The following is a 27,065-nucleotide window of genomic DNA, read 5'->3' on the forward strand; positions in this document are numbered from 1 at the left end:
AGGTGAGAGGAGCCTACCCTGCTTGTTGCCACGTGGGACTCGTGTGTGTGTTTGGCGCCAGAGGAGAGGAAAGGCCTCGTGATTGTGCTGAGAAGATCAGAGTGTGGCCATGTCTTTTCCGGCGATGCAGGCAATCATGGGACCGAGAATGTTCCCTACAAGCACCGTGATGAATACTGTGCTATCTGGAGCTCGGCTTATGGATATTGGAGTTCTTTTGAGGCCGCAGGGGAGGTTTGTCCTGTATACCTCAGGAGATGTTGAGGGACTGGGCATGATCTGCCACCGATGTGAAGGATTGGCCGTGCGTTTGGCCGATACCCGCAATGTGAAGAGTACTTGTTTGTGGTGGAGCAACCTACCACGTCGCCCCGTGCTTATCGAATGGATTGGGCAACAGGTATCGCTACAGTAGAAGCTGCTACCACTATGGAGAGAGACACTGCTGCTGTTGTCTCGTCAGGGGACGTTACTTTGATTTCTGCATCCACTACACCTACTCCTGTTGTACCGACTCAAAGGAAGGTGGGATATGTGAAGGCTTCACGCGGCCGTGGTCGAGGCCTACCCCAGAGGTTACCTGAACCGGAGCTACCAGAGTCCACGTCAGGAACAGGTAAGCCACTGATGGGGAATGTATCTGGGACTGTGAGCAAATATCTGCCAGTGGAAGAGTTGGGAGACTCGGAATTGGAATCCATGTCGGATCTTTCCGGGGATGACGACCTAGTTAAGACGATGTCACAAGAGCTGTTATGGTCACAAAGTGAAGATGTTGCCTCTGCTATGACTCTCCCTGAATGGACAGCCCTGAGTTCTGGGAAGACGTCACCCTGTGTGGAGCCACACAGTACTGTTACTGGGACTTTGCCAGTTGCTAGTTCACTACAGACACCGGCTGGGTCTATGGTGAGCAGATCATTGGATTCCTGTGTACCGCCTGGTATGGGGAGAGACAGATCTTTGCCCAAACTTGCACGTTTGCAGAGAATGTTAAACAAGCGTGTAGCTGCCGAGTATGGTTAGGAGTTCCCCTATGTGCCCCAGGACATAATGCAGGTGATTGAGACTAATCGGGAACTTTGGTACAGTGAAGCGTTTGGGACTATTTGTCTGTGCCTATGCCTTTCCGAAAGACTGGATGTTCTGTTAAGATGGATGAACGTTTTAGTGGATGTTTCATGCACTGGAACTTTGGTCAGCACATCTATGTTGACAAAGTGGTCATCTGCAGGCCCGGAAAAGATGACTGAAATAAATGGCTTAATATTGTATAAAAAGCCTTCAATAATGATGATTTCTCGTGAGACGAATTTTGGAATTATATCAACTTGAGTCAGCTTAAATCAAAAACCGTGTGTTTTATTGTACACACATAAACTTGGAAAATGCTTACAAAAATAGTACATTCATATTCAGAATTAGTGTTGTTTCATATATGCAAAAAATGTCCAAATATAGTTCATTTGTTTCAAAGATCTGAAAAAAGTTCTTAAAGTCATTAGACCATGTGCTTCCCTTTGTATAAGCTCTTCAAAGATGGCCGATTAACTTCTTGTGTCCTGGAAGGAATTCTGTGTGCATAGGAGAGCTGTGTCTTGAAGAGGAAGATGTAAGCAAAGAGGCAGAAGACTGAAACCCTTGTGATTATATGAACTCAGTCTTTCAAATTCGTGCCCAAACACAAATCCCTCCCATACACTCCCCTTTCTCCTCCTTCCTAAGAGTGGGGGTTAACAGAGAGCAACATCTGGCCTACTTTACCAAACCTTTTAAACATGAAACCAGATATGTGTGAGATAGACGTTCAGACTATACATCAGACCATTTAAAACATAAACGCATATATCAAACAAAGTATTGGTTACATAGGAAGATTTTCAACCCATACATATATTATTTACAAAATCCATCAAATTCTGACAGGGTCTTGACCTGCAGTCTTAGTCAATGAGTCACCATCTGGATATCAATAGCTCAAAGTCCTATCATTCACACAAATATGGAAAATGCATATTCTTTTTAATAAAGCCAATTAAAATTTAGATATTAAGAATATAACATTCCCATCTGAAATATGAATAACAATCATATTTTTCAAGGTTTAAATCCATACATAGCATACATGTCCCATTCATACTGACTTTGATCCAATAACTCCAAATGTATTTCCATCACCAACCGAGTCTGCAATACCAAAACCCATCTTTCTCTTAAGCTTATTTTGCAATAAATCATCTCCTTTCTTGATTTCATTTCTAATTCGATAATATAATTTTTTCATTCTAAACATCAAACATAACTGGAATATAATGAATAACATAATAATAATAAAAAGAATAACTATAGGATGTGATAAAATATTTCCTGCTGCTGAGGTTATTGAAGTTTTTCCCCAAATTGATACACTATTACTGAATTTTTTCCACCAATTACTTCCTGAAAATTCTGACCATTGATGAGATATCTCTTGCAAATTACCTTGTTCATGTTTAAACAATATTTCTGCATTCTGAAATTCCTTAGCCAAAGCTATCAATAAACCTTTATCCTTACGAATTACATTTGCCCATTCTTCCCAAGGAAATTCATCTATCTGAGATATATTATATTGTGTGGGAAGAGCACTTATATTTTTCATAAGCATATTTGTTAAATTTGTTCTAAACCCATTAATACTTATTGCTACAATGTCTCCTTCTATACAATACAAGCCTTGATTTAGGTTTTCTGTATTTGTACAAGAAGAGAAAAAAGTTTTAACCCTTTCTGTATCTGACATGATCTGGAAGCAAACCTTCTTTTTATCTACACGAGTAATTAATTCAGAAATTGTTTCAACTTTTTCTATTCTTGCTGAACATAATGTATGATTATGATAACAAGAATGAAAAATACTTTTATCTTGATTAGGTAAACAGATAACTTTAGACTGAAATTGTAAACATGATGACAGATCTAATTGTTCTAATTCAGAATTTTCATTGTTAAATGCAAAATCTGTATACTGTAATTTATAATACAATAATTGTGTATTGCTGATGGGTAATCCCAAGACAGTGATTGGAACCAAAATGTGTTCTTGTCCTGCTATTGGAATCATAGAAGAACTATAACAAACATCCTGTTTACATCCTATCCATTTATTTACCCATAAATCTGTATGATTTATAGCATATACATATTCTCTGGGAAAATTCTGTAAAATGCCAAGAGGGGTTATTCCACTCTGAAATGCTTGTGCAATTATTTTAAAATTAGTGGAATATTCAGTCTGGATCTCTAAACATGCTCTGGCAATATGATAATGTTGTTCACTTAACATTAAATCAAGAGTAATATTTTGAAGATGTAAAATAGATGGGCCCATTATATTAGCTGTTTTAATAACCATATTTTCTAAAATTTCATTTAAATTTCTCTGTATTTTAATCCCATTACTACCCACTAAACCAGCTGTCTCAAGATCAGACTTTAAAGTATTAATGTCCATACTATTAGTAATACTCCCAATTGTGCCAATCCCTCCTAAAATACCTTCAACAATACCACGCTTATTTCTGTTATGATTTCTATTATTAATTCCAAACCATCTTTCAATACCCAATTCCATATTAACCAAATGTTCTTGGCATTGTGGAAACCTTGTAGAAATTTTCCATTCTGAAACATTAAAGTTCCACAATATAATGACAAACTTTCCCTCTCTCAAAAGAGTTCTGGATTGGAAATGGTTAATCTGAAATGGATTTGCTGAGACACTTTCCTTACCAACACATGGAGTTTTCCTAGGAGACCTTACAACAACACTTGCCTTCACACATTTCATTGGATAATTTACTATTGATATGCAACATTCATATATACCAGTATCATTCAAAGATACTCTCATTTGTTGATAAACAAATATATTATTGATCCAATTCACACTACCATAAATTCTTTTATGAATTATCATAGTAGAACTGTGAAGAAAACTTCCCAAAAATTCATCGTTCCTTTTCCAAGTTACCAATGAATCTTGAGGTACATTTTTTATTTTTGTTTTACATATCAAATGCAAACTATCATTATCTTCAAAAATGTTCAAAGATTGTTACCTTTTACAAATACTGACCAAAAACTCCTTCCCAATATAATACATTCAAAAGTTCCGGGTTCTGTTGTTTAACCTATAAGATCCCAGCATTTTAACAAAATTTGTTTTGGATTCTATTTTAACGTTTACCTCAACATTATTTCTATGAATGAAATATAATTCCATACAGCAATCATATCCCTGTCCTACAAATACATATCCATAAAATTCTTCAGCTGTATTGTTATCAACGTATCTAGAATTATATTCTGTCATTTGTATTTAAGATCAATATCTTTATCACTCTTGTCCTCTGTATTAATATCAATGTCTTTATCACTTTTATCATCTATATTGATATCAGTGTCTAGATCTCTTTTGTCTCTGAATAATGTAATGACTTTGTTGTGTAATTCTTCAATCCTGTTAACCTCTGCATAGCTGGAACAGTTTGTGATATATTTTACCACAGATAAAATTGTCACGAGAGAAAAGATGAATCCTGTGATGATGATGAATTTTCTCTCTTTAACACTTTCTTTTGTTGAACTGACATCTTCTTTTTTGGAATCCATGATTCCTCCAGGTTGATGAAATATAATTCATTCCTAGGAAAAATAAAAGCAGCATCATTTATCTCAGAATATTACATTTGTTATACCCACATTTTTATTTATACATGCTTTTTCACTATATTGAGAAATCTTTGAACTAATACCATTGTCCCTTGAACATAAAAGATGTCAAATGGACCTTCCCAATTACTTTGCCATGGTCCACTTCTCCTGAACCTTTAATTCTGCCTGTGACATGTATCTCACCATCTCTGGGTGTGACCTTACACATGGCAACTCTTTGATCACCATATTTCTTTCTGTATAAACTTGTGCTAACAGCATCTAATTTTTGATTTAAATAAATCTTTCCATTCTTAATTATCAATCTTGATAAACCGTTTATCTTGAATAAAAGATAATTTTGGTTTTATTCATAAAATAACAAAATGTTACAAGAATCAGATATGTGTGTGTGGATGTAACAGCAATTCTCATGCTGTGTATGTGTCTTGTGTATACTGGAGTGAATGTCTGTTGCAACATCTGCTGGAGTGCATGTCTGCCAAAAAACTCTGTTACAGGCATTCTACTCCTAAAAAAACAAACCCCCTCCTTTTCTTATTCAGAAAGGTTCTTTTTTGTCTTGTAGTCCCACAGATGCAGACTCTCAATGAGTATTCCCCCCCCTTTTTAAAAAAGTGGATGTCACATCACTCTCAAATTCCTAAGGGTGGGGCTATGAGCTCTGTGAGTAACCATTTAACTTATACAATACAAGTTTCTTTAAACTTCTAAAACAAATACTAAATATCAGTATATATACAAATTGTCTCTTAATAATCTCCTAAACAAGGAATATTGTGAAATAAGAAATTATGATCTTTTAACTCAAACTTAAAAATGTGTGGAAGGACCATTTTTCATACAAGTAACTGCATGTAACACAATTCTGTTCAAATTGTCCTGTATCATCTATAACCAAAACAAAAGGAGCACAAAATACGAAAAAGAAATATCTTTTTCTGAATGACATTCAATACCTTTAAATAACATCCTAATATCCCTTCTCAAATCACAAGCATTGCAATATAATACACTTCAGAGGGACACTAACAATCCTTGCTATGTACTGCCAACAATAGTTCATTGTGAAACAAGTGACAAAGTAAATTCTTCCTGTCATTAATTCAAATGAAGAATACTTTGTAACTGAAAAAAACTGTACCTGCAAACTGTGAATGATATGATACATGAAACCTCTGTCCTATTCCCAAGATTTTACACATTACCTGCATGATTTTACCTATAAAATGAGATCCTCTGTCACTACTGAGGTTTGCTAGTATACCCCAAACTAGAAAAACACAATTAATCAACATCCTAGCAATAATTAAAATATCTTTGTACACTGATTAGACAAGATTTAATTACTCTGTCTACTGTCTTTTCCAATTTATCCCAATAAAATTTCTCTTTAAGAATTTCAAGCAATTTTTGCTTACCAATGTGATCTAAACTGTCATAATTAAATTTAGTGAATTCCACCTGTAGGTGTTGTGGTACATTAAAATATAGAAAATCCATCTAAGTCATGATATTAGATCCAGTTATCATTAACCAAAATTTAGATCTTATATCACCCGATGAGGACTCAAAAGATTGATTCAACTTTTAATCCTCTGAAAATGAAGGAAAATCTTATATTTGTTTTTTCCACAACATAATTTTGACCATATTCAGGTTAAAATCACTAATTCTCCAAACAAATCTGCATCCTTTGCTAACTGAGTACAAAGCTGTTAATTACCCCCTTATCAGATGAACTAAACCTCTCAATGTTCCATCTGAACAAAAAATAAAAAATTTAAATCATAATAATCATAACTGGGAAAAATTAATAAAAAATTAATAATCCAAAGGATTATCCTTGAAAATACTAAAAATATATCAAATAAAAACCAAATCTCTGAACCTCAAATCATAACCTTATTATCCATAGCAAAGAATCAATAACCAGAAAATCCTTACCATCCATGCGATACCTTTCCTGTCTTAATGGACTATTTGCAGTTTGCAATCTTTGCATTTGGGTCTTAAAAGGGAAATTAGTTTGATTATTATGGCCTCTATACCTCAAATTACTACACCAGCGCACAGAATACACTTCATAGCGTCTTGGCATCATTTTCAGATAATACAACCTCTTTTGTATATCGTTATTATTAGCCATCACACAAAACCTAGCTATGTGACCCTCTCTTTTGCAAACTAAACATTTAAGAGTTGTTTTTTTTTGCATATACCTTTCTTTGAGTATATGGCAATGAAAATTTACATTTCTGCTGAATATTACTATTATTCAAATCAACAGACTTCACGCTTTCATTGTCTGAGGAAATATTAACCTCCTCAAATGACTCCACTGAGTCAACTCCAGACTCGGCATCATTATCCCTCGCCTCTGACTTTGTCACGTGTTCATAAGCTAAACACTGAGCATGTGCAGAAGACTGAGCTTGCAATAATTGCGTTTTAAGCAAATTTATAACATTCTCTTGTTCAATTTCTTTCTGAGTTAAAAAAGTAATACAACTTTCTTTTTCTTTAAACGATTCCAATAATGCATTCATTTTATGTTCTAATGCATCTTTTTCAATCATTAATTGTTCAATATGTAAATTCTCCTGTCTTTGTGCAATTTCTGTTACACTTTGCCTTTGTTTTCCTGGCATATCAAAAACCATTGCATTGATAACTGTAACTAATTTCATCACATTACTTAATTTCTTCTTAGATTTAGCTAATGAAAATCTAGTTTTATCAATTTCATTATTTGCCTGTAGGCATTGCTGAAACATAGATTTCCATAACTTAGCATCTGAAAAATGACTGGCTAAACCTTCAAATTCTAAATTACTTTCTTCAGCTATAACATTTATAAATTCCATATTTTGGTACTCACCGAATATAAAACTTTTCTGTTTTCCGCTGGACTCTAATTAAACCGTCTGTCAAGACTTCTGATCCAAAATACTCTGGTCTTCACACAATCATCAAAAACATCAAGCGATTCTAGGTTCTTTCAATAATTGCGAAATTTTTTTCCTGTTCATCACATTTCCCCTCTGATCAACGGAAGAAGAACGTGGCACAAAAACTTCTGACGACTGAAACTGGCTGGCGTCCGCCAATGAAATAAATGGCTTAATATTGTATAAAAAGCCTTCAATAATGATGAATTCTCGTGAGACGAATTTTGGAATTATATCTACTTGAGTCACCTTAAATCAAAAACTGTGTGTTTTATTGTACACACATAAACTTGGAAAATGCTTACAAAAATAGTACATTCATATTCAGAATTAGTGTTGTTTCATATATGCAAAAAATGTCCAAATATAGTTCATTTGTTTCAAAGATCTGAAAAAAGTTCTTAAAGTCATTAGACCATGTGCTTCCCTTTGTATAAGCTCTTCAAAGATGGCCGATTAACTTCTTGTGTCCTGGAAGGAATTCTGTGTGCATAGGAGAGCTGTGTCTTGAAGAGGAAGATGTAAGCAAAGAGGCAGAAGACTGAAACCCTTGTGATTATATGAACTCAGTCTTTCAAATTTGCGCCCAAACACAAATCCCTCCCATACACTCCCCTTTCTCCTCCTTCCTAAGAGTGGGGGTTAACAGAGAGCAACATCTGGCCTACTTTACCAAACCTTTTAAACATGAAACCAGATATGTGTGAGATAGACGGTCAGACTATACATCAGACCATTTAAAACATAAACGCATATATCAAACAAAGTATCGGTTACATAGGAAGATTTTCAACCCATACATATATTATTTACAAAATCCATCAAATTCTGACAGGGTCTTGACCTGCAGTCTTAGTCAATGAGTCGCCATCTGGATATCACTAGCTCAAAGTCCTATCATTCACACAAATATGGAAAATGCATATTCTTTTTAATAAAGCCAATTAAAATTTAGATATTAAGAATATAACATTGACATTGTCTATTTCATTACCACCGTGGATAAAACGGGAAAACCACTGACATTGCCAGATCCCTGGTTTTATTGGGGATTCTGGACAAAAGAACTTTGCAAGTAGTTAGCTAGTTAGTGTCAGTGTAAAGAGATCTGCGTGGTCAAGATTTACATATTCTGCTCAGTGTTTTAAATCCAAGGACTTCTTTTTGATAGCTGGATTTTTTTCTTTATTTGAAGAGATTGTTAAGTTGAACCTTGAAATAAAGGACATCAACGCCAATAGAGCTGCATTCGTCTTATGCATGTTTACTTCAGAATATGCACCGTACAGTGGATCGCATTTCTTCAGGACAAAATGCGATGCAGTTTACAAGGCAGTACAGGTTTTATAGAGAATGGTTATACAGTAATCTTATGGCGGGCACAAGCCCAAAGTTACACGTCACAAGTACGCATTTCACAAAATATTTCAACACAGGTTCTGGCTAACTTTCTGGGTTATCGTGACCTGAATATTTTTAATTAAGGAATTATTTTGACAGAAAGGGAAGAATAATTATTTGGGAAAGGTCAATTTGACTTTTAGACAGGGACTTTCTATGTCAACATCCCATATTACATCCTTTCCGAGAATTGTGTCATATCATTGGCAGAACATTTGATGTCAACTGGTCAGCCACATGTGTTGCAATACCAAAAGAATTTAGAAACATTTTACAGAAAAACAAGTATAATAAGAATGATCAGAAATACAACTTTATGTTGAAGAGGAACTCTGGATACATAAAAAGATATGGTTCATATCTTCACAGCCCCTCCTGTGTTTAGAATTCTTTCGGTATCCCTTTTAACCCTTTCATGACTAAGCCTATTTTTGAAATTTGGTGTTTACAAGTTAAAATCCGTATTTTTTGCTAGAAAATTACTTAGAACCCCCAAACATTATATATATTTTTTAGCAGAGAATCTAGAGAATAAAATGGCGATTGTTGCAATATTTTTTATCACACGGTATTTGTGCAGCGGTGTTTTAAATGCAAATTTTTGGAAAAGTGACACTTTCATGAATTTTAAAAAATCCAAACAGTAAAGTTACCCCAATTTTTTTGTATAATGTGAAAGATGATGTTACGCCGAGTAAATAGATACCAAACATGTCACCCTTTATAATTGCACGCACTCGTGGAATGGCGACAAACTACGGTACCTATGAATTTCCATAGGCGACGCTTTAAAAATTTTTTACGGTTACCAGGTTTGAGTTACAGAGGAGGTCTAGGGCTAGAATTATTGCTCTCGCTCTGACGATCGCGGCGATACCTCACATGTGTGGTTTGAACACCGTTTACATATGCGGGCGCGACTTCCGTATGTGTTTTCTTCGCTGCGCGAGCTCGCGGGGACAGGGGCACTTTAAAAAAAAAAAAATTTTTAATTTATTTTATTTATTTTTGTACTTTATAAATTGTGTTTAAAAAAATTTTTTTTTTTTTTTACTTTTATTGCTGTCACAAGCAATGTAAACATCCCTTGTGACAGTAATAGGTGGTGACAGGTACACTTTATGGAGGGATGGGGGGTCTAAAAGACCCCCCATCCCTCCTTTACACTTCAAAGTATTCAGATCGCGAAAACGGCGATTCTGAATACTGTGTACTTTTTTAAATTCGGCGCCATTGGCAGCCGAGTAAACGGGAAGTGACGTCATGACGTCGCTTCCGCGTTTACAACGAGAAGGCTGGAACGAAGCCGCTCGCAGCTTCGTTCCAGCCCGCCCCCACCCGCCGAAGGCAGCTGAATGGATCGGGAGGCCCGGTGACAGCGGCGGGAGGCGGCTTTTAGTCGAATCGGTTGTTATACACGGGTAGCCAATCGCCCGCTGTAAACAACGGTACCGGGATGATGCTTGCAGCTGCGGGCATCATCCCGGTATAACCCCGGAAAGCCGAGTACGCATATCTGCGTACGGTCGGCGGGAATGGGTTAAGCTTCTTCTGTGTCTTTAGGTTGATCTCCAGGTATACGGACCACCATCTCATGAGCAGTTCTGACTCGGGACCTTAAGGGCTCAGAAGAACCAATATTAGTACCAGCACGTGTTATTATCTTCAAACAACATTTGCATAACATAGGTGCGCATTTAACTATCAGGATTATGAGGACTATAATTCCTACAATATATAAAATACCATGCAAAATTCCAGAAAACCATTCTGCAATACCAGAAAACCAGTTGAGAGGACTGAGCCAGGAAAGCCAGCTTTCCCAGCTTCCTTCAACCCAAGCAGTATGTTCTTTGCAAAATTTAACCTTCATTTTTTTTTTTACCTTTTCTACATGCGAAATGATGTCATCTTCAGTCTTAGTATCATTTCCAATGTAGTTACAACAAATAGTTCCCACTATGGTGCATATTCCTCCTTGACTGGCCGTCTTTTTTGATCATCTTTAATTCTATAGCAAGGGCTATAAAGTTTCTATCATACAAGGCAGTAATGTTATCCATCAGGTCTGCCAAATCAATGATGAAACTGAAAGCCTTTTTAATACAACAGCTATTTACACAAGGAATAGAAAACAATGGTTTAATCTCTCTGTCATGTGATTTAACATTTATGAAGTTATCATCTGACTTGGGATAAAATGTAGGCCTATCAGGAGAATCGTCATTTTTCACATTAATTTCAGAGTCTTCTTCTTCTTCTTGTCCTCCTGGGGTTTCATCTTCTCCTGAAGCTGATTGATCAGTAAGGTCCCTTTTAACAAGATGCACAGAGTCTTTTTTAACAAGTGTACAGGTATTTTGTGGAGCTGTGTTTCTTGAAAGTCATCATCCTCCATATACCAAGTAGCAGGTATGACTCTACCACAGTAGCAAACCCCATTAGAATTTAAAGGAACCCAAGAATATGCTTTCTTTCCACATATGAAGTAATAACCTGGTGGGGCAGCACAAGCTTTATTGAAATTATATCCTTGTAGGCACATCAAAAGCTTCATATTATTCTGCCGGGAATGTTGACGATGTGTGTAATCATGTAATTCCTGATATCTGTCAGTACTCCACACAACATCCTTACCATCAAACCAGTACTTGATATCGGCATTATCCATGCAGTTGGAGTTCGGGTAGTACTCTGGTAACCCTGGGAAAGCAATTCAGGTGTATAGGTTTGTGTAAAGTTAATGCAGAGAGCTGGCTTTCTCAATGGAGCATTTGTGAACAGTAGAAGTGAAATAGCTCTGTCAATCATTGTTCTACTGACTTCACCAAAATGTGCACTGTCCTCTATTTCAGCTAAAGTGCTAGGTATTTCTAACAAAGAGGAGAAAGTCTTATGAGAAATAGGTGCATGTGTGCATATCCAGCAATTAGTGATATTCAGTTTCTTGGCAGCTTGCAGGTGCATAGCTACAAAAGAGTTATGGAAAGGCTCTGCTAGTTTGGCATGATATTCATGTGCGGCTTCCCTCCGTGCTCTTAGGTCAGCATCTGAAACCGGTTCACGTTGTGACATTTCTTCCATTACAGTAGTATTAAAAAGAAAAGTGTCTTGTACCTTACCCCTTTCTTTCTTGTATGTCCATTCATATGCCATGACTGTAATCCATACCACCACTCCACCGCAGAGGATAGAGCTTCACATTCATCTTAGGCCCTAGGAGATTCATTCTGCAGTTTTTTTGCTCGCGCACAAGTCAGTGGAGGAGACCTGGAAGGTAAAGGTACAGAACAATTCTTGCCAGTGGCAGACCGGCTTATATTCTCTTTTGGAACCACAGACTTCTTACAGTGTGAACCATGCACCCAATACTTATAGTCTTTCAGCTTCACTGCAGTAGGAGACACAAGAATGACCTGAAATGGTCCTTTCCACTTAGGGGACAAAGTAGTCCGGGGTGTGTGATTCTTGATATACACCCAATCTCCTGACTTTAGTCCATGAGTTCCTTCACTCGTGTCCACAGGTTGTTCTGCTTTGGCTCTGGAAAAAGTATCAGAAAACACATTTGCCAATTTGCGAACATATTCTATCATGGAATCTTGACCATTTATTAAAGTCATTGTCTCTGGCTGCACAAGAGATGAATGTAGTCTCCTGGGCGGTCGCCCAAACAATATGTCAAAAGGTGACAGTCCATGTTTCTCTTTAGGGGTAGTCCTAATGGTCACCAAGGCTATAGGTAACGCTTCTACCCATGTGCTTTGTCCATTAGCAGTTATTTTGGCCAAATATCTCTTCAAGGTTTGATTGCTGCGTTCCACCAGGCCACTAGCCTGAGGTCTGTAAGGAGTATGCAATTGCTGTTTCATACCCAAAATACTCACTACTTCTGCCATGAGTTTATTATCAAAATGTGTACCTCTATCTGAGGAAATTATTGACCCTATACCAAACCTTGGGATCAATTCCCTCGTCAGACATTTTACCACAGTTCTGGCATCATTTCTCGACGTGGGCCACGCCTCTGGCCAGGCCGAAAAATTGATCAATGCAAACCAAAAGATACTTAAATCGACCACAAGGGGGCATATCTGAGAAGTCAATTTGCACAATTTGAAATGGCTCCTCAGTATGTGGAATATGCTTCATGGGAGTGGGCACTGACTTTCCAATGTTATGCATTTGACATATAGAACATTCAGTAACCTGTTTAGCAGCATATGCAGAAAAACCTGGAGCCCACCAATCTCTGGCTACCATCCGACTCATTCCTCCTGTTGAGACATGGCAAGGCCCATGGCTCAAAACAAACAAAGAAGGAAACAATGCCGGAGGAGCAACCAGTCTGTGCTTTAGTTTCCATATACCATCTGCTCCACAAACAGCTCCCTTTGTGGCCCAAAAGAATGTATGAGGTGAGCTTGCCTGCAGGGCTAATAAAATATCCAGATCCACTTGAAGATCTGTGAGCAGGAATGTTGGAAGCGCTGTAGTTGGCTCATAAGAATGTATAGCATCTTTAGCATACCTATCAGTCAAAGCATTTCCAAGTGATATACTATCATCTGCCCTGGTATGTGCTTTACATTTAATTACTGCAACTTTAAGAGGCAGCTGGACTACTGCCAATAGTCTAACAATTCTTTAAGCTGTATAGGAGTTCCTGCTGCTGTCAAATAACCCCTTTCTTGCTAGAGTTGTGCAAAACTATGCACTATGCCTACAGCATAAGCTGAGCCACTATAGATATCTACAATAGCCCCTTCTGCTTGGGGTTAATAAAGTGCTGACATAAGGAGCAATTCTAAAGTCTCCCTTTACTTCAAGTATGTTTTACTATTCCTTCAGTAGTTAAACCTATAGTTACTCCTATATTTATTACTATAGCTCTGTCTAGTAGACTGTCAGGGGAGTATGACAATAAAACAAAAGAACATTTATGACACTGACCTCCCATTCTTACTTATAGAGGTTCAGTGACTTTGGCAGTAATTACATCATTACTTACCCCGACCAAAATTACCTGCTGATTCGAAGTGGCAACATTGGCATCACATATATTTAACAAACTCTTTGAATCGCCTTTATCTATTAAACACAGGATAGATAAACCATTAACTGACACATCAGTCATTGGTTCTGTATTTTGTCCCAAATTCAAGACAGCAAGTTCAGGGAAGGAATGAAATTTTCATCAATCAAATCACCACACTCCACTATCTGCTGAACCTGAGCCCCCACTCTTGGGGCATTTCTAACATACATGTTAGTTCTGCTAGACTTAGCTCATCTTTCCCTTCTACTTTGAACAGCTAAGACCTATAATTGTAGAATATTGAGGTAAAAACTGTCTACAATATCCCACTAATCCAAGGAATGCTCTCAACTGTTTTAGAGTTGTGGGCATTCGTTGCTTTGCAATTACCTTTTTCCTTTTTGGCTGTCAAATGTTTGATACCTTGGGAGACACCGTGGCCCAGGTATTGTACTTTTAATTTAACCCACTGCACTTTCGCAGCATCTACTTTTTGTCCTATACTGGCCAGGAAATTCATTAAAGAGATAGAATCCTCAGTACAAGCCTGTTCATCAGAGGATGCTAGTAAGAGATCATCCGCATATTGCACTAATACTGATCCCATGGGTGGCTGCCACTCATCTAATTTATACTTGAGTGCCTGAGAAAAGCAACTGTGGGAATCATGATACCCCATTGGCAATCTGGTCCAGGTAAGTTGCTTTTTCTCAAACGTGAAGGCTAGCAACCATTGATCATCTGGATGAACAGGAACGCTAAAGAAGGCTGAGGCAAGATTAATTACAGTAAAGTGAATTGCTGAAGGAGGTATTGTTGCCAGTATAGTAGAGGGGTTGGGTACCACAGGTACTGATGGTATAATTACCTTGTTGATTGCACGCAAATCACGCACCAGTCTCCACCGACGGTTATCCTCTCCTGTTTTTATAGGTTTGGGAACTGGATAGATAGGAGTATTAGCAGAACTTCTACAAGGAATAAGAACACCCTCCTGTAGTAACTCCTCTACTACTGGCTTAATACCTTCAACTGATTCAGGAGATAAGGCGTACTGAGGTAGTCTAGGTACTGGCAATGTAGGGTCTCTATTTAACCATACAGGAGCAACTTTCATAAGGCCAGTAACAGGAGTGTTTGCTCCTGTTACCCATATGGAAGGGTCAATTTTTTGTTTGGCCTGTTCTGAAATTCCTCCCTCCATATCAGCTACTAATAAAGGCATGAAAAACAGATCAGTTGCTTCCTTTTTTAACCTATGCGGTATGTCAATGACAGTTTTACCCCCATAAAGCAATGGTTACCCCCATTTTAGAAAGTAAATCTCGTCCTAATAAATTACAGGGGGAATGTGGAGACAATAGAAATGAGTGTTCTGTTGAATGCTCTCCCAATGTCACCGGTACAGATTGTGTAACCCTTGCTGAGATTATATTATTACTTACTCCAACCAAAGAAAGTCTTTCACTGGAAAGTGGTAAGTTGGGGTCAAAGACATTTAAAAGGGACCGTGAAGCCCCTGTGTCTATGAGACCACACAAATCAATACCGTTTACATTTATTTCAACCATTGGCTCATAAACAGAATCAACTTCAATTACAGCTAAAGCTTGATAAAATGGGTCATCTATATTGTCACCACATCCCACCTTATCCTAGCGCCCCCTACAGTCCCTGGCTATATGCCCACTCAATCCACACTTGTAGCAAGTGGGGGAGGCACGAGGCTGCAGGGTGGGGGGGTCTTACTCTATTTGGGATGATTTGTTGGTATCGGGACTGAATTCTAGGGTTTATGCGTTGTCCCTCATTTTGTCTCCAATTACCACGCTTTTGCCGTGGTACCCTATAATTAGAGATATATACCACTCCCGAAGGTGGGTAAGGGGGGGGCGCTACCAGTACATCCTGAGGTGTTACCTGCACTGTAGATACTGTTACCCCCTTGGGCTCTGGGACTTTTTCTTTAACCTCTGGTAGTTGTATATTCATTATTTTTGTTTTCTCCTTCTTTTCTACCTTGTCTTTCCTTTTTTTTTTTTTTGTAACACTTCGTAAGCTATTTGAGCAATCTCAACTAACTCAGGGGCGGGTTTCTTTCTCCATCCCAGTGTACGAAGCTCTATTTCTTCCCTAATCTCAGGCAACATTCCACCCACCAATACATTCACATACTTTGGTCGCTTCATATCACTTTCATCATCTGGAATCCAATCAGTATGCTTCTGAATAGCATCCTTGAATCTATTCCAGTAATCTAACACATCCTCATCTTTCTTCTGCACAACATCCATCAATGCTCGCATATCTTGCAAATACATTCTATACATCCACATACTTTTCTAACACTGTACAATCAATCAAGATCCACATATCCATATATGTAGCTTGTTGCGTTTTCTCTATCCACATCACATAACTTTTTATACCATTTCTTTGAACTTTTCTCTAAGTTGGGCAGATCAACAATAATTGCCCTAATTTCATTGGGTTTCCAGGGGACATAAACTTTTCCTATTCTTGCGGTATAATTACCCTGGCCATCTTCTACATGTAGAGCAGCTTTCTCTGAGCACATTTTATAGGGGGGTGGTTTTATATCCTTCCTGGATACTTCTTCCCAGGCTGCTAAACATTCAATCCCCCCACAATCAGACATTTTAAAAAGCAGATTAAACAATACATCAATTGTAGGTGTATTAAGGGACCCCTCTGGCGGCCACCATTTAGATGGGTCCTTCTTATACTCCTTTTTTGTTAGTTTACACCATTTCACATGATTTTTCAGGGCATCCGGGTCTCCACTCACCATCATTCTGATGATAGGAGCATTTGGTTGTAATTTAGCAATACTTAGCCCTGTTGCTTTTGCTATTTTCAATAACTTTTTTGCCCTATCTTTTGTTAACCCAAATGTATTCATGACAGGCAAAACATTTTTTTCAAGCAAATTTCCCATATTTATCACAATTTCTCATTAATCTCTTCAGAAATGACAATAATTTGGAACTGAGAGCTCCACCGTTTATCTTTATGGCTGTGTACCAGCAGCCTAGTACATAAGTTGAGATATCTCGCTTGTTCTACTCTCAGAAGGACGTCTCCTTCTGAGTGGCAATAGGCTAGTCTCTATCTAGCATACCAGGATGATCAAACAAAATGTATGAACTCCAGGTACAATTAAAGTAGAAACAATTATTATTCCACTGGATAATGCAACCAGAGGTCACAAACCAACCAATATTGCATCCATAAGTGAATCCAAATCACACTGACCTGAAGCCCCTCGGGGTTAATAAATAGAAGGGCAATATTCACACTCAAACAAAATAGGGGGGATATAATGATGAAGATCCAGGATAAAAATGTAACAGAAAAAATTAAGTATCAATTATAAGTATAGCAAAAGCCAAAACACATAACCCAAGTGTCAAATATTTCCTGAAAAATGTGTCAAAACAAAAAAATCTTAATATGCTCCTGGAAAGTTCTAAAAACAAATCAATCATTAATGTAGCAAAATACTAATCAAAAAACCAATCCACCCCAGTGCAACAAATGAAACTACGTGTACCAAGTGAAACACAGCCAAAAGTGCGAGAAAAGATTAAAGCTGGAAAATATCCTGACATCCCATTTTTTAAAACTGTGAATGACAAACTAAAATGAAATAGTAATATACAATGCATGAAACACATAAATAACAAAAAGTCCCATAAGCTAATCAAATCCCCATCGTGATAATTAATTAAAGCATGTGTCAAAATAAGTTTCCTCACAGTGTAACCAATAATGTACAGCAATAAATAATCACAGAAATAGTCCCAAAAAAACTCCCATACACAGTTAGATCCCCATCGTGATGATTAAGTAGAGAATAGATTCCTTTAGGTGCAAGAAATAGAGTGAAGATGATGGTTCCCCCAGCCTCTTACCTCACGGCTGAACGATAACAGCCAAATCAGCCGGCCAGGATAACACAGGCAACTCCCGATCTCCCTGATGACGGATCCCCCTAAGGACTCCCTGCTTCTGCTCCCAGATGGCTCAGGCAGATAGCGCTCTTCACTGCTGAACGATAACAGCCAAATCAGCCGGCCAGGATAACAAAGGCAACTCCCGATCTCCCTGATAACGGATCCCCCTAAGGACTCCATGCTTCTGCTCCCCGATGGCTCAGGCAGATAGCGCTCCCAGAAAAAACAGAGGAAAGGACCCCATAGTGTAATAAAGTTTCACAATTCTTTTTTAAAAGCCTCTAATAACTTACATAGCAAAAAAATATGTAGGACTACAGCTAGTCACCGCTCACCGATCCCGGCCGTGATCGGAGAGCCAAGTGCAGCCAGACGATCCGCCTCTCTCCTCCCTAGGGTGCGTGTTATACTCCGGCGCGTGTTATACGCCGATAAATACGGTAAGTCTTATAATATCTTTCCACTGTCTTTTCCTCTCTCTTTGTCTATCCAAGTTATAGGAAACTCAAATACCTACTCCCAGGCTTGGGAGTTATTGTTACTGTTTTTGGACAGACGTTGGGGACAATGTCTACTGTAGTGGGGGGAGTATGTAGCGCTGGTAGATTTGCGATCTACCATATGTTAGGTAAATTTTGTAACTTGTTCGTTAAACAGGTTAGGTTTGCCTCTGTTCCAGCTTGGCTGACGTTGTGTGTGTTTCCGTGCTGACCAGTTGGTGTCGCTGTTTTCACTGGTCAGTGTTGGAAATGCAACGTGTTGAAGCGTATGGATGGTCTTCTGTCCTGGAGACAACTCGGTGGAGGTGGTCCTCCGAGATGCATTCTGGGCGAGGGTATTTATGGGACAGACGCCATATTGTGGGGTTCGTTTTTACAGCCACCTGCTGGCCCTCCTGGCCGGTAGGTATGCGTTAGAGAAGCAATCTCGTGGTCCTCCGTTCCGGAGGCCCACGCCACTGCAGCACAGGGGTGGGCCCAGAAGCTTGTCTGGGGCCTACCACTGCAGCCGAGGAATGGTCCTGAGCTGTCTATCCAAAGGGAGGTAGCTGGACAACCGAGGAGATCCCAGGGGAGGACCCGTCATGGAAGGATCACGCAGCGTGCTGGTCTGGAGAGGGGCCTGGTGACTCGGTTGGAGGACGTATCCTGAAAGTAACTATACAGCATAGTGTTGCTGGGTTGGCTTAAAAGTTCAAGCACTGTGACTGACGTTCATGGCCTTGTAATTGGTCCAGCCAGATCTCCAAATTATGAGCCACTATTGTTGTAGCCATTGCAGGTTTTAGATTTGTCATGGCTACTTCCCATGACCTTTTCAGCAGTACCTCCATCCTCTTGTCCATGGGTTCCCTAAGGACACCCATGTCCTCAAAGGTGAGGTTTGTTGTTTTGGCGCACTGGGAAAAGGCTGCGTCCACTTTGGGCACTTTGTGTCAGGAGAGTTAGTAGACCAGACTATGTGGAATGCACAGAGATAACCAAAAACGCATGAAAAGTGAATAGTAATGATATTTATTAAAGATAGGTGATAAAGAAGAAATACAAACAGTGCACAACCAACCCAACAAACCCACCAACAACAACAGTATATACAGCAAGGGGCAGTACCAAAATCACAGATGTCAGCCAGGCCAGGGTCATACACAGCAGATCAGCAGAAAGACAAAGGATGTTCCAGAAACGTTCAAGGTTTGCCAGCATCGACTTCATTTCCTTCTGAACACCAGAAATCAATTCCTTGCAAGCCCCCGTTGCCTCCTTGTAAACCAATTTATCAATACAAGGGACTTGTTCCACCTTTCCTTAAATTTGTTCGTACATGACGGACACCTTCTCCCCCCCCCCAACCTCTCCGGTTCTCTGGGCTGAACCAAGAGAAGGAGAAAAGAGAAGGGGGGCAAAGACAAGCTGCCGTCAGACAAAAACCTTAGCCAATCAGTGGGTGTCCTTCACCAACACCTATGTGCATCCCCACCAGCCGCTGACGGGATTCCATGACTCACTTTAGCCTGGATCCCGTCTCAAAGAGGGGGTCCAGCCCCATAGGTCCAAGGCACCCGTGTCCACCTACCTGAGCTGGGTTGGCCCCACTGCCACCTGGTTCAGCTGCATCCATGCTGTCTGTTCCTTGCTGGAGCATCACGCTGTGGATCCGAATCGCTGGCTTCCCATCCTGTGGCTGGCATTTTTAAAAGAACCGCCATGGCTCCGGCGTCCACGCTCGCTGCGTGACCCAGAATCGGAAGTGGTGCGCCGGAAGTCCCCGCCCTCCTCCTGCGTTTCACAGGCCAGAACTTGATGCCCACGCCAGGATACCATAGTATCCGGCCAGCCATGCGGGGAATGTCAGCCCTCCCCGGGCTATCGTGGAGGAGGACGCCGGTACCAGCTCCTTTGCAGCCTGACCGGGGGATCCAGATGCCTGCCACCTTTCCCAGGTATTTGCAGACCTCCTTCCCCTTCTCCCATAGGTAGCTCCCAGGCTCAGGGGAAGGCGAGCTCCATCCAGCCTCCTCCTCCGGTGGAGGAAAAGCAAAGACTGAGGAAGAGGAACGGAAGCCGCCCCTTTAAAGATCTGAATATGTGTTTGCTGCCTCCGGAGGTGGAGCCTATCTCTCTAGTGCTGTCCTGGACAGACGACTAGAGAAATAGATCTACTTTAAAGTGGCCCTGTCATGACATGAATTTGTCCGAAACAGGAATACCTGTAATATAAGAGAGGGGATACCTACCTTATCTGCTGCTCACACAACCAGAAAGTCACAGTGTTCATTCAATAGAAATAGTTTTCTGTCCACAGAAAACTGACACTTCCAGGAGTGTCGGCCTCCTGTGTCCCCCCACTGCTTTCTCCTGCTGACCTTCCCTAATTACACGAGGCAGGAGTCATGCGGAGGTCAGCAGGAGGACCCATGGGAGTAACAGGGGGCCCAGGAGAGCGACAATTCTGGAAGTGTCAGTTCTCCTGTAGACTTCAGAGTAGGATTCTACAGAACAGAACAGTGTTCTGGTGGTGTGAGCAGCAGGAAAGGTAGGTATCCCTGTTCTTATTTTGCAGACATGCCTATTTCGGACATAATGAGTCAGTAATGAGTAAGCACGACAGTGTGAAACGCGTCTACTGAGAACCTTTGGACTGACTGTATGTGTTTTATGTTTCTTTTTTTATGGATCTTCAATAAAGCTACTGTTTTTAACTCCTGGATGTGTAGTAGATGTGGCTACACTGCATTACAACATAACAAGGTCACTAGAAGAATTTACTGTCTTTCTTTGCTTAATGTAAAGTATACAAGTTGTGAAATATTTATTTTAGCATTTAGCTAGAAATCAGGAAAATTCCTTCTCTTGACCTTTTGTGTTTTGTTCCTAATATATATATCCAGAGTCTGATCAGTAACATCATTGTGTGGGACAGGGAGGTGAAAGGACAGACTGTTGGAGGGGCACTTTTCAGGATGTTACCTTTGTTTCTACTCATCCACATTGCATGTAAGTAATAGAGGGACTGATTTTTCAATGTCAGTAATCAAAACTGTCTTCCCTAAATGATCTATGACCACAGAAGCTTAAAAAAAAAAATCTGAAAATTTGGAGCATGTGCCAGGCAGAATCTTCTACTTGTGGTCTATTAGACAAAGCTCCTACTTGACTGTTAACAGTGACTCCTGTTTATACACTGATCATGTATAACATTATGACCACGGACAGTTAGAGTGAATAACACTGGGGTTGATTTACGAAAACTGGAGAGTGCAAAATCTAGTACAGCTCTACATAGAGGCCAATCGGTTTCCAGGTTTGTTTGTTTTGATTAAAAAAAAAAAAAAGAAGCTTATTTGAACAAGCTGAATTTAGAAGCTGATTGAACACCATGCACAGCTGCACCAAGTTTTGCACTCTCCAGTTTTGGTAAATCAGCCCTATTGATTATCTCCTTAGAATGGCACCTGAAAGTGAATGGGATGTATAAGACAGAAAGTGAATACGCTGTCCCTGAAGTTGAAAGCAGAAAAAAATGGTCAAGCATAAGGATTTGAGTGACTTTGTGAAGGCCAAATCGTAATGGCTAGATGACAGGGTCAGAGCTTGTTCCCGGTGCAGTGGTTGGGACAGGACATTAACTTTCAATCTCGATGATAATGGTAAACAGGACAAATGGAGAAGATGCACAGACAGCAACAAAAACCTGACAGAGGATCGAATCCCTCTCCACTCTGTCCAAAACTAAAAAAAAAAAAAAAAAAAAAAGTTTTGCCTTAAGTTCCAAAAATCCCTATTATTGAGACAGCACACAACACTTTTGGCTTATGTTTTCATAGTTGTTCATCCAATTATATTCTAAAAAAAAAAAAAAAAAGAAGAATCGGGCTTTGCCATATCATTTTGCACCTATTCCTGTGAACAAATTGTAATACGGTCTCTCATTTCATTTGTCCTCAGCAATCTCATAACTTGCCAATTGTCTAAGTCAAATACTTTAATTGTATACTCAACACACCAGGGCCTTTTAAGATGCCAGTTAAGGAACACTTATTTATATAAAGCTTCTTTACCACTAGCCGCCACTGGTTGGTGGATTTCTGTAGTTCTGTTGATGAAATTATTGGGCTAAGCCAACACTCTGGGGTTGATTTACTCAAGGCAAAAAGACTGTGCACTTTGCAAAGTGCAGTTGCACTCTAGAGCTTAGTAAATGAGCAGAAGCTCTGTTGACTTCCATCATCCAATCATGTGCAAACAAAAATGCAGTTTTTTTTATTTTCCTTGCACGTGATTGGGTATTCTCTGCAAAGCAAAGCTTTACCTCATTTACTAAACCTTGGAGAAACTGCACTTTGCAAAGTGCACTGTCTTTTTGCCTTTAGTAAATCAACCCCATTGTGTGTTCTTCTATAGAACATCTGACCAAATGTGCCATCCTATAGATGTGCATACTGGATGATCAAGCATTCTTTTCAGCACCTCTTGGTTTCTGGTTAACCGTTAACTTTCAGATTGCACTGCATTGCATCAGACACCAATGTTGCAAAGTTCTGCTTTATCTCTGGCTCTGGTGAAGTGAGAGATAGACCATGACCAGACTTGGCTGCAGGTCATAAGATGGAGTGTTGTGTCTCAGGGATGTCAACTTTTAATTGCATTGTTAACACAACATTTATTGTTGTCTATATATTACAACGTAGGTTTGTTTTGTCACAAAGATTTTGGTGTGAAAGTATTAGGCTAGGTTTATGGCTGTAGTAGGTCAAAAAGAGCCCCAAATGAAAAATCCCCAAGTCTTTTTTGTTTAACTGGTTACAACAAGCAGGGCAAAAGACATCCAATGCATTTCAGGGGCACACAATCCCCTTCATCAGGGCTGGAGGGCTGAATGTCCTCTTTTGGGGGAGCTGCCTCTTTTGGGATACAGGCCATTTGGGCTCAAGTAATGACAATAAAATCTGTGCCCAGCAATGCACCCCTCTACCAGTACCTCTTAGTTTTATGGCTGTTTTATGGATAGGGGTAGAGTTGAAGGGTCAGTCAACCCATAGATATAATGGTCCCAGGATTTAGAATTGAACAATTGCTTATCTAGGAAGTAATTTTGTAAAACCATCTTTCTATGATGAACGTTATGTTTTTTTTTTTAACACATGGTATGTACCAATTCCCCCATACCACACAAACTCCAGCAGTGAAAGGAGGCTTGGCCATACTATTAATTTGTTAAGGCAAAGAGAAATGCGCAAAGAACAATGGAAAACCAAGAGGAATCACCTGTCATTGATCTGACAACAATAAACTGAAATGTGATTGTGTGTTATAGAACTTGGTTAAAAGATCACATAAATATAGCTTGAATAAATTTATAGTAAAACCTTGGATTGCGAGCATGATTCGTTCCAGAAACATGCTTGTAATCCAAAGCACTTGTATATCAAAGCAAATTTCCCCATAAGAAATAATGGAAACTCAAATGATTTGTTCCACAACCATTTATTCATAGGTCCTTCAGTTTATAGTCCATATAAAAAAGATTATAGCAATGTGATAGGTTGTGTAACCATAAAATGTCCATCCACAAATAGAAGCCTCCACAAGGGGTTTAGAAGCAAAATCGAGCAGGAGCTACAGGGTATAAAAGAGAAGAGAGGCGCCTCTAAGTGTAGCAATATGTTGCTAAATGTTGTACCTTCAATAAATGTAACCATATTGCTATATTTAGAGACGCCTCTCTTCTCTTTTATACTTAGTTGTGACATGACGCTACTTGTATATCAAAGTATCGCTTGTATTTCAAGTCAAAGTTTATAAAAAAATGTTGCTTGTCTTGCAAAATGCTCTCAAACCAGGTTACTCTCAAACCAAGGTTTTACTGTATTACATTAATTAATTATCTTATACCTTACTATTGTAACACCCTCCTAGTGTAGAGTAGGCTACTAGGTAAATTTAGTTTAGCTCCTCTGGGGGCGGGGTTGATTGTTTAGGTCTGCTCAATGTATCACAGGCTACTGCTCTAATTACTTCCCCCTGTATTCTAGAGCAGCCTTTTTCTACCAGGGTGCCTTTGGGTTGCTTCAGGGGTGCCTTGGCAAAATACCTATTGTCAAAAAATTGTATGCAAGCCAGCGGAGGGATCAAGACTGCCTTTAAGTTACACAAAGCCACAGATTTTCCTGGTGCACCATTACAACCTTCTAGCTGCTGTCGTCCTAACAACCTATGATGTCAATGGTTGATAAGGGGGGTGTTGGGCCCCTGCACAACATCTTTGTTTGCCCCTCTCCATCAGCACTGGGGTTACACTAGCTGAGTGAAAGAGAAAAACTAAGGGAGAAGAGAAACATTGGAATACCAGTGTGCAAAGGTGTGTTTGCTTTGGAAGAATAAATCACCTCTAACATTGGGTGTCCTACGTGTGTGGATGTGGCTGCATTATGTAAAACTATTAGTTTAGCTGTTTACATTGGGGTGCCATCAGATTGTGAATAATTTTAAAGGGTGCCTTGACTAAAAAAAGGTTGAAAAACATGGTTCTAGAGGACTCTAGAATTATAGTGGGAGGAAGAACAGAGTAAGCAGCTTGAATATTTATGGGTCTCCAGCCAATCCCTGGGGAGGTGTGCCCAGTAGGTGGTGAAAATAAAATAGACTGGGGCCTGAGGCAAAGCAGCAGAGTCCCTGAGTCCAGTCCTGCTGGAGGAGACCCTGTGAAGGTGCCACTAAGAAGACATCAAGGTTCCAGCTGAGGCTTCAGGTGGGGGGCCTATTCGAAAAAGCATACTTCTGGAGTTCGTTTGGGTCTGAAAAAGCTCACTGGAGATAGTACCAGAAGGAAGTTGGAAGAGAAGTGTCCCGCTGTCCTATGGTGGTGTGAGGGTGTCTCCCGCACTGGAGAGGGCCTGGTGGATATCGGAAGGAGGCAACCGATGATCCTGTGGCTATGTGAGTAATTGACCCTGGTCCTGGAAGATAGCGACTGTGTGCAGCTCTATCCTGGTCCATTTGGGAAAAGCCCTACTCTTCTGCCAGCAATAGATTCTGTGGGACATTTTTTGTAGCTCAGCAAGCTAGAGAAGAGTCCTCAAAGCATCCAGTTCTGCAGTATCCCATGCCCCTTCACCCCCATCCAAGTTCTATGTTCCTATAAATCCTAAAAAAGACACCCCTAGACTATTTCTTTGAGCTAGCAAAAGAAAGGAGAAAATGTTGTGTGTGCCCTAAATGGGGGAATAGGGCCAAATTCACCAATGGCTCATTGAGGGGGTCGCTACACTATTAAACAAGACTAAGTCTTCATATACCGAATGGTGTTAGATCTGTCACATTGGATGCCATGAGCAGGTTCTATATGACATAGAGGCTTGGCTGCTCAGCTCGGGGGAAAGCAAGGTATAAGCACGCTGGACGGAGCTTCTAACAGATAACAGGAAGTATTTTACCGCTCTCACTGGGTTTTTTAAGGCACTAGAAATAATCCTGGCTAGGCAGATGGTTTTTAATTTAAACCATTGCTTATATTGTATTGATTTATATTTTCAGTCACATTTTCAGTCACTGTTACATTGACACACTGTTTCTTGTTCCAGTGTCCATTGCTGCCCCTATTGATGAGTGTAACCTTGACAAAGTGGGCATTGTCGGTGGCACCTACAAAATAAGTGAAGATGGTGAAAAAGTGAAGTATAGCTGTCCGAAAGGAAAGTATCCATTCCCATCTGCTACACGTAAGTGAGAGAGGAATGGGAAATGGACAAATGAAAAGCAGAAAGCTATATGTAAAGGTAACTACTTTTTTTTTTTACTATGGCCTATTATCCTTCTATGCTGTGTCATTACCTAACTCTTCTTAGGCGGTGTCACCCATTGCCCCCTCCTATGTGGTATCAGTGACTGTCTATTCTTGAGCTTTGTCACCTATTGACCCCTCTTGTGCTTTGTCATTACCTGACTCCTCCTGGGTGTTGTCTCTGTTCCCTTCTGTGCTGTATCAGTACCTGCCTCCTCCGGTGCCATTCTCTATCCCAACCCCTGTGCCGTATCTATGTCTTCCCCTTCCTATGTGCCACTGTCTCCTTCTGTGCTGTGCCACTACGTACCCTATGCCATTTTAATTGCCTGACTCCCTGTCTGCTGTTGCTTGCTACTTTTATTTGCCTGCCTCCACCTGTTTTATAAGAAATATGCAACAAAGGGGGGGAGAGGGGCATAAGACCAATGGTAAACTCCAAATTAGGAGGTCTGTTTACTGATAAAAAGTCAAGCAACAAGCCAATTTTTTTCTTAGGGTTATAGAGGAACCTTTTCATCAGGGCTGGTTCAGGGGATAAAAATGCTTGAACTATAGAGAATGATGATGTTGGTAAGATCTCTAAATTTCCATGGATAGGAGTACACAGATTTTAGAACATTCTAAACTAAAGGCAGCTTTCAAGAGACTCTATTATTTGCCAAAACACCCCATCTGTGAAGGAAAGGAAGACTTTATCTC

General features: G+C 39.8%; 1 pseudogene; it reads left to right on the forward strand.

The window, feature by feature from the left end:
- The first annotated feature begins 21,528 nt into the window (after positions 1-21,528).
- Positions 21,529-27,065, forward strand: part of LOC141108904 (complement factor B-like) — a 142,324-nt pseudogene continuing 136,787 nt past the window's right edge.

Source organism: Aquarana catesbeiana, linkage group LG09, assembly GCF_042186555.1.
Source record: "Aquarana catesbeiana isolate 2022-GZ linkage group LG09, ASM4218655v1, whole genome shotgun sequence".
Taxonomy (NCBI): Eukaryota; Metazoa; Chordata; class Amphibia; order Anura; family Ranidae; genus Aquarana; species Aquarana catesbeiana.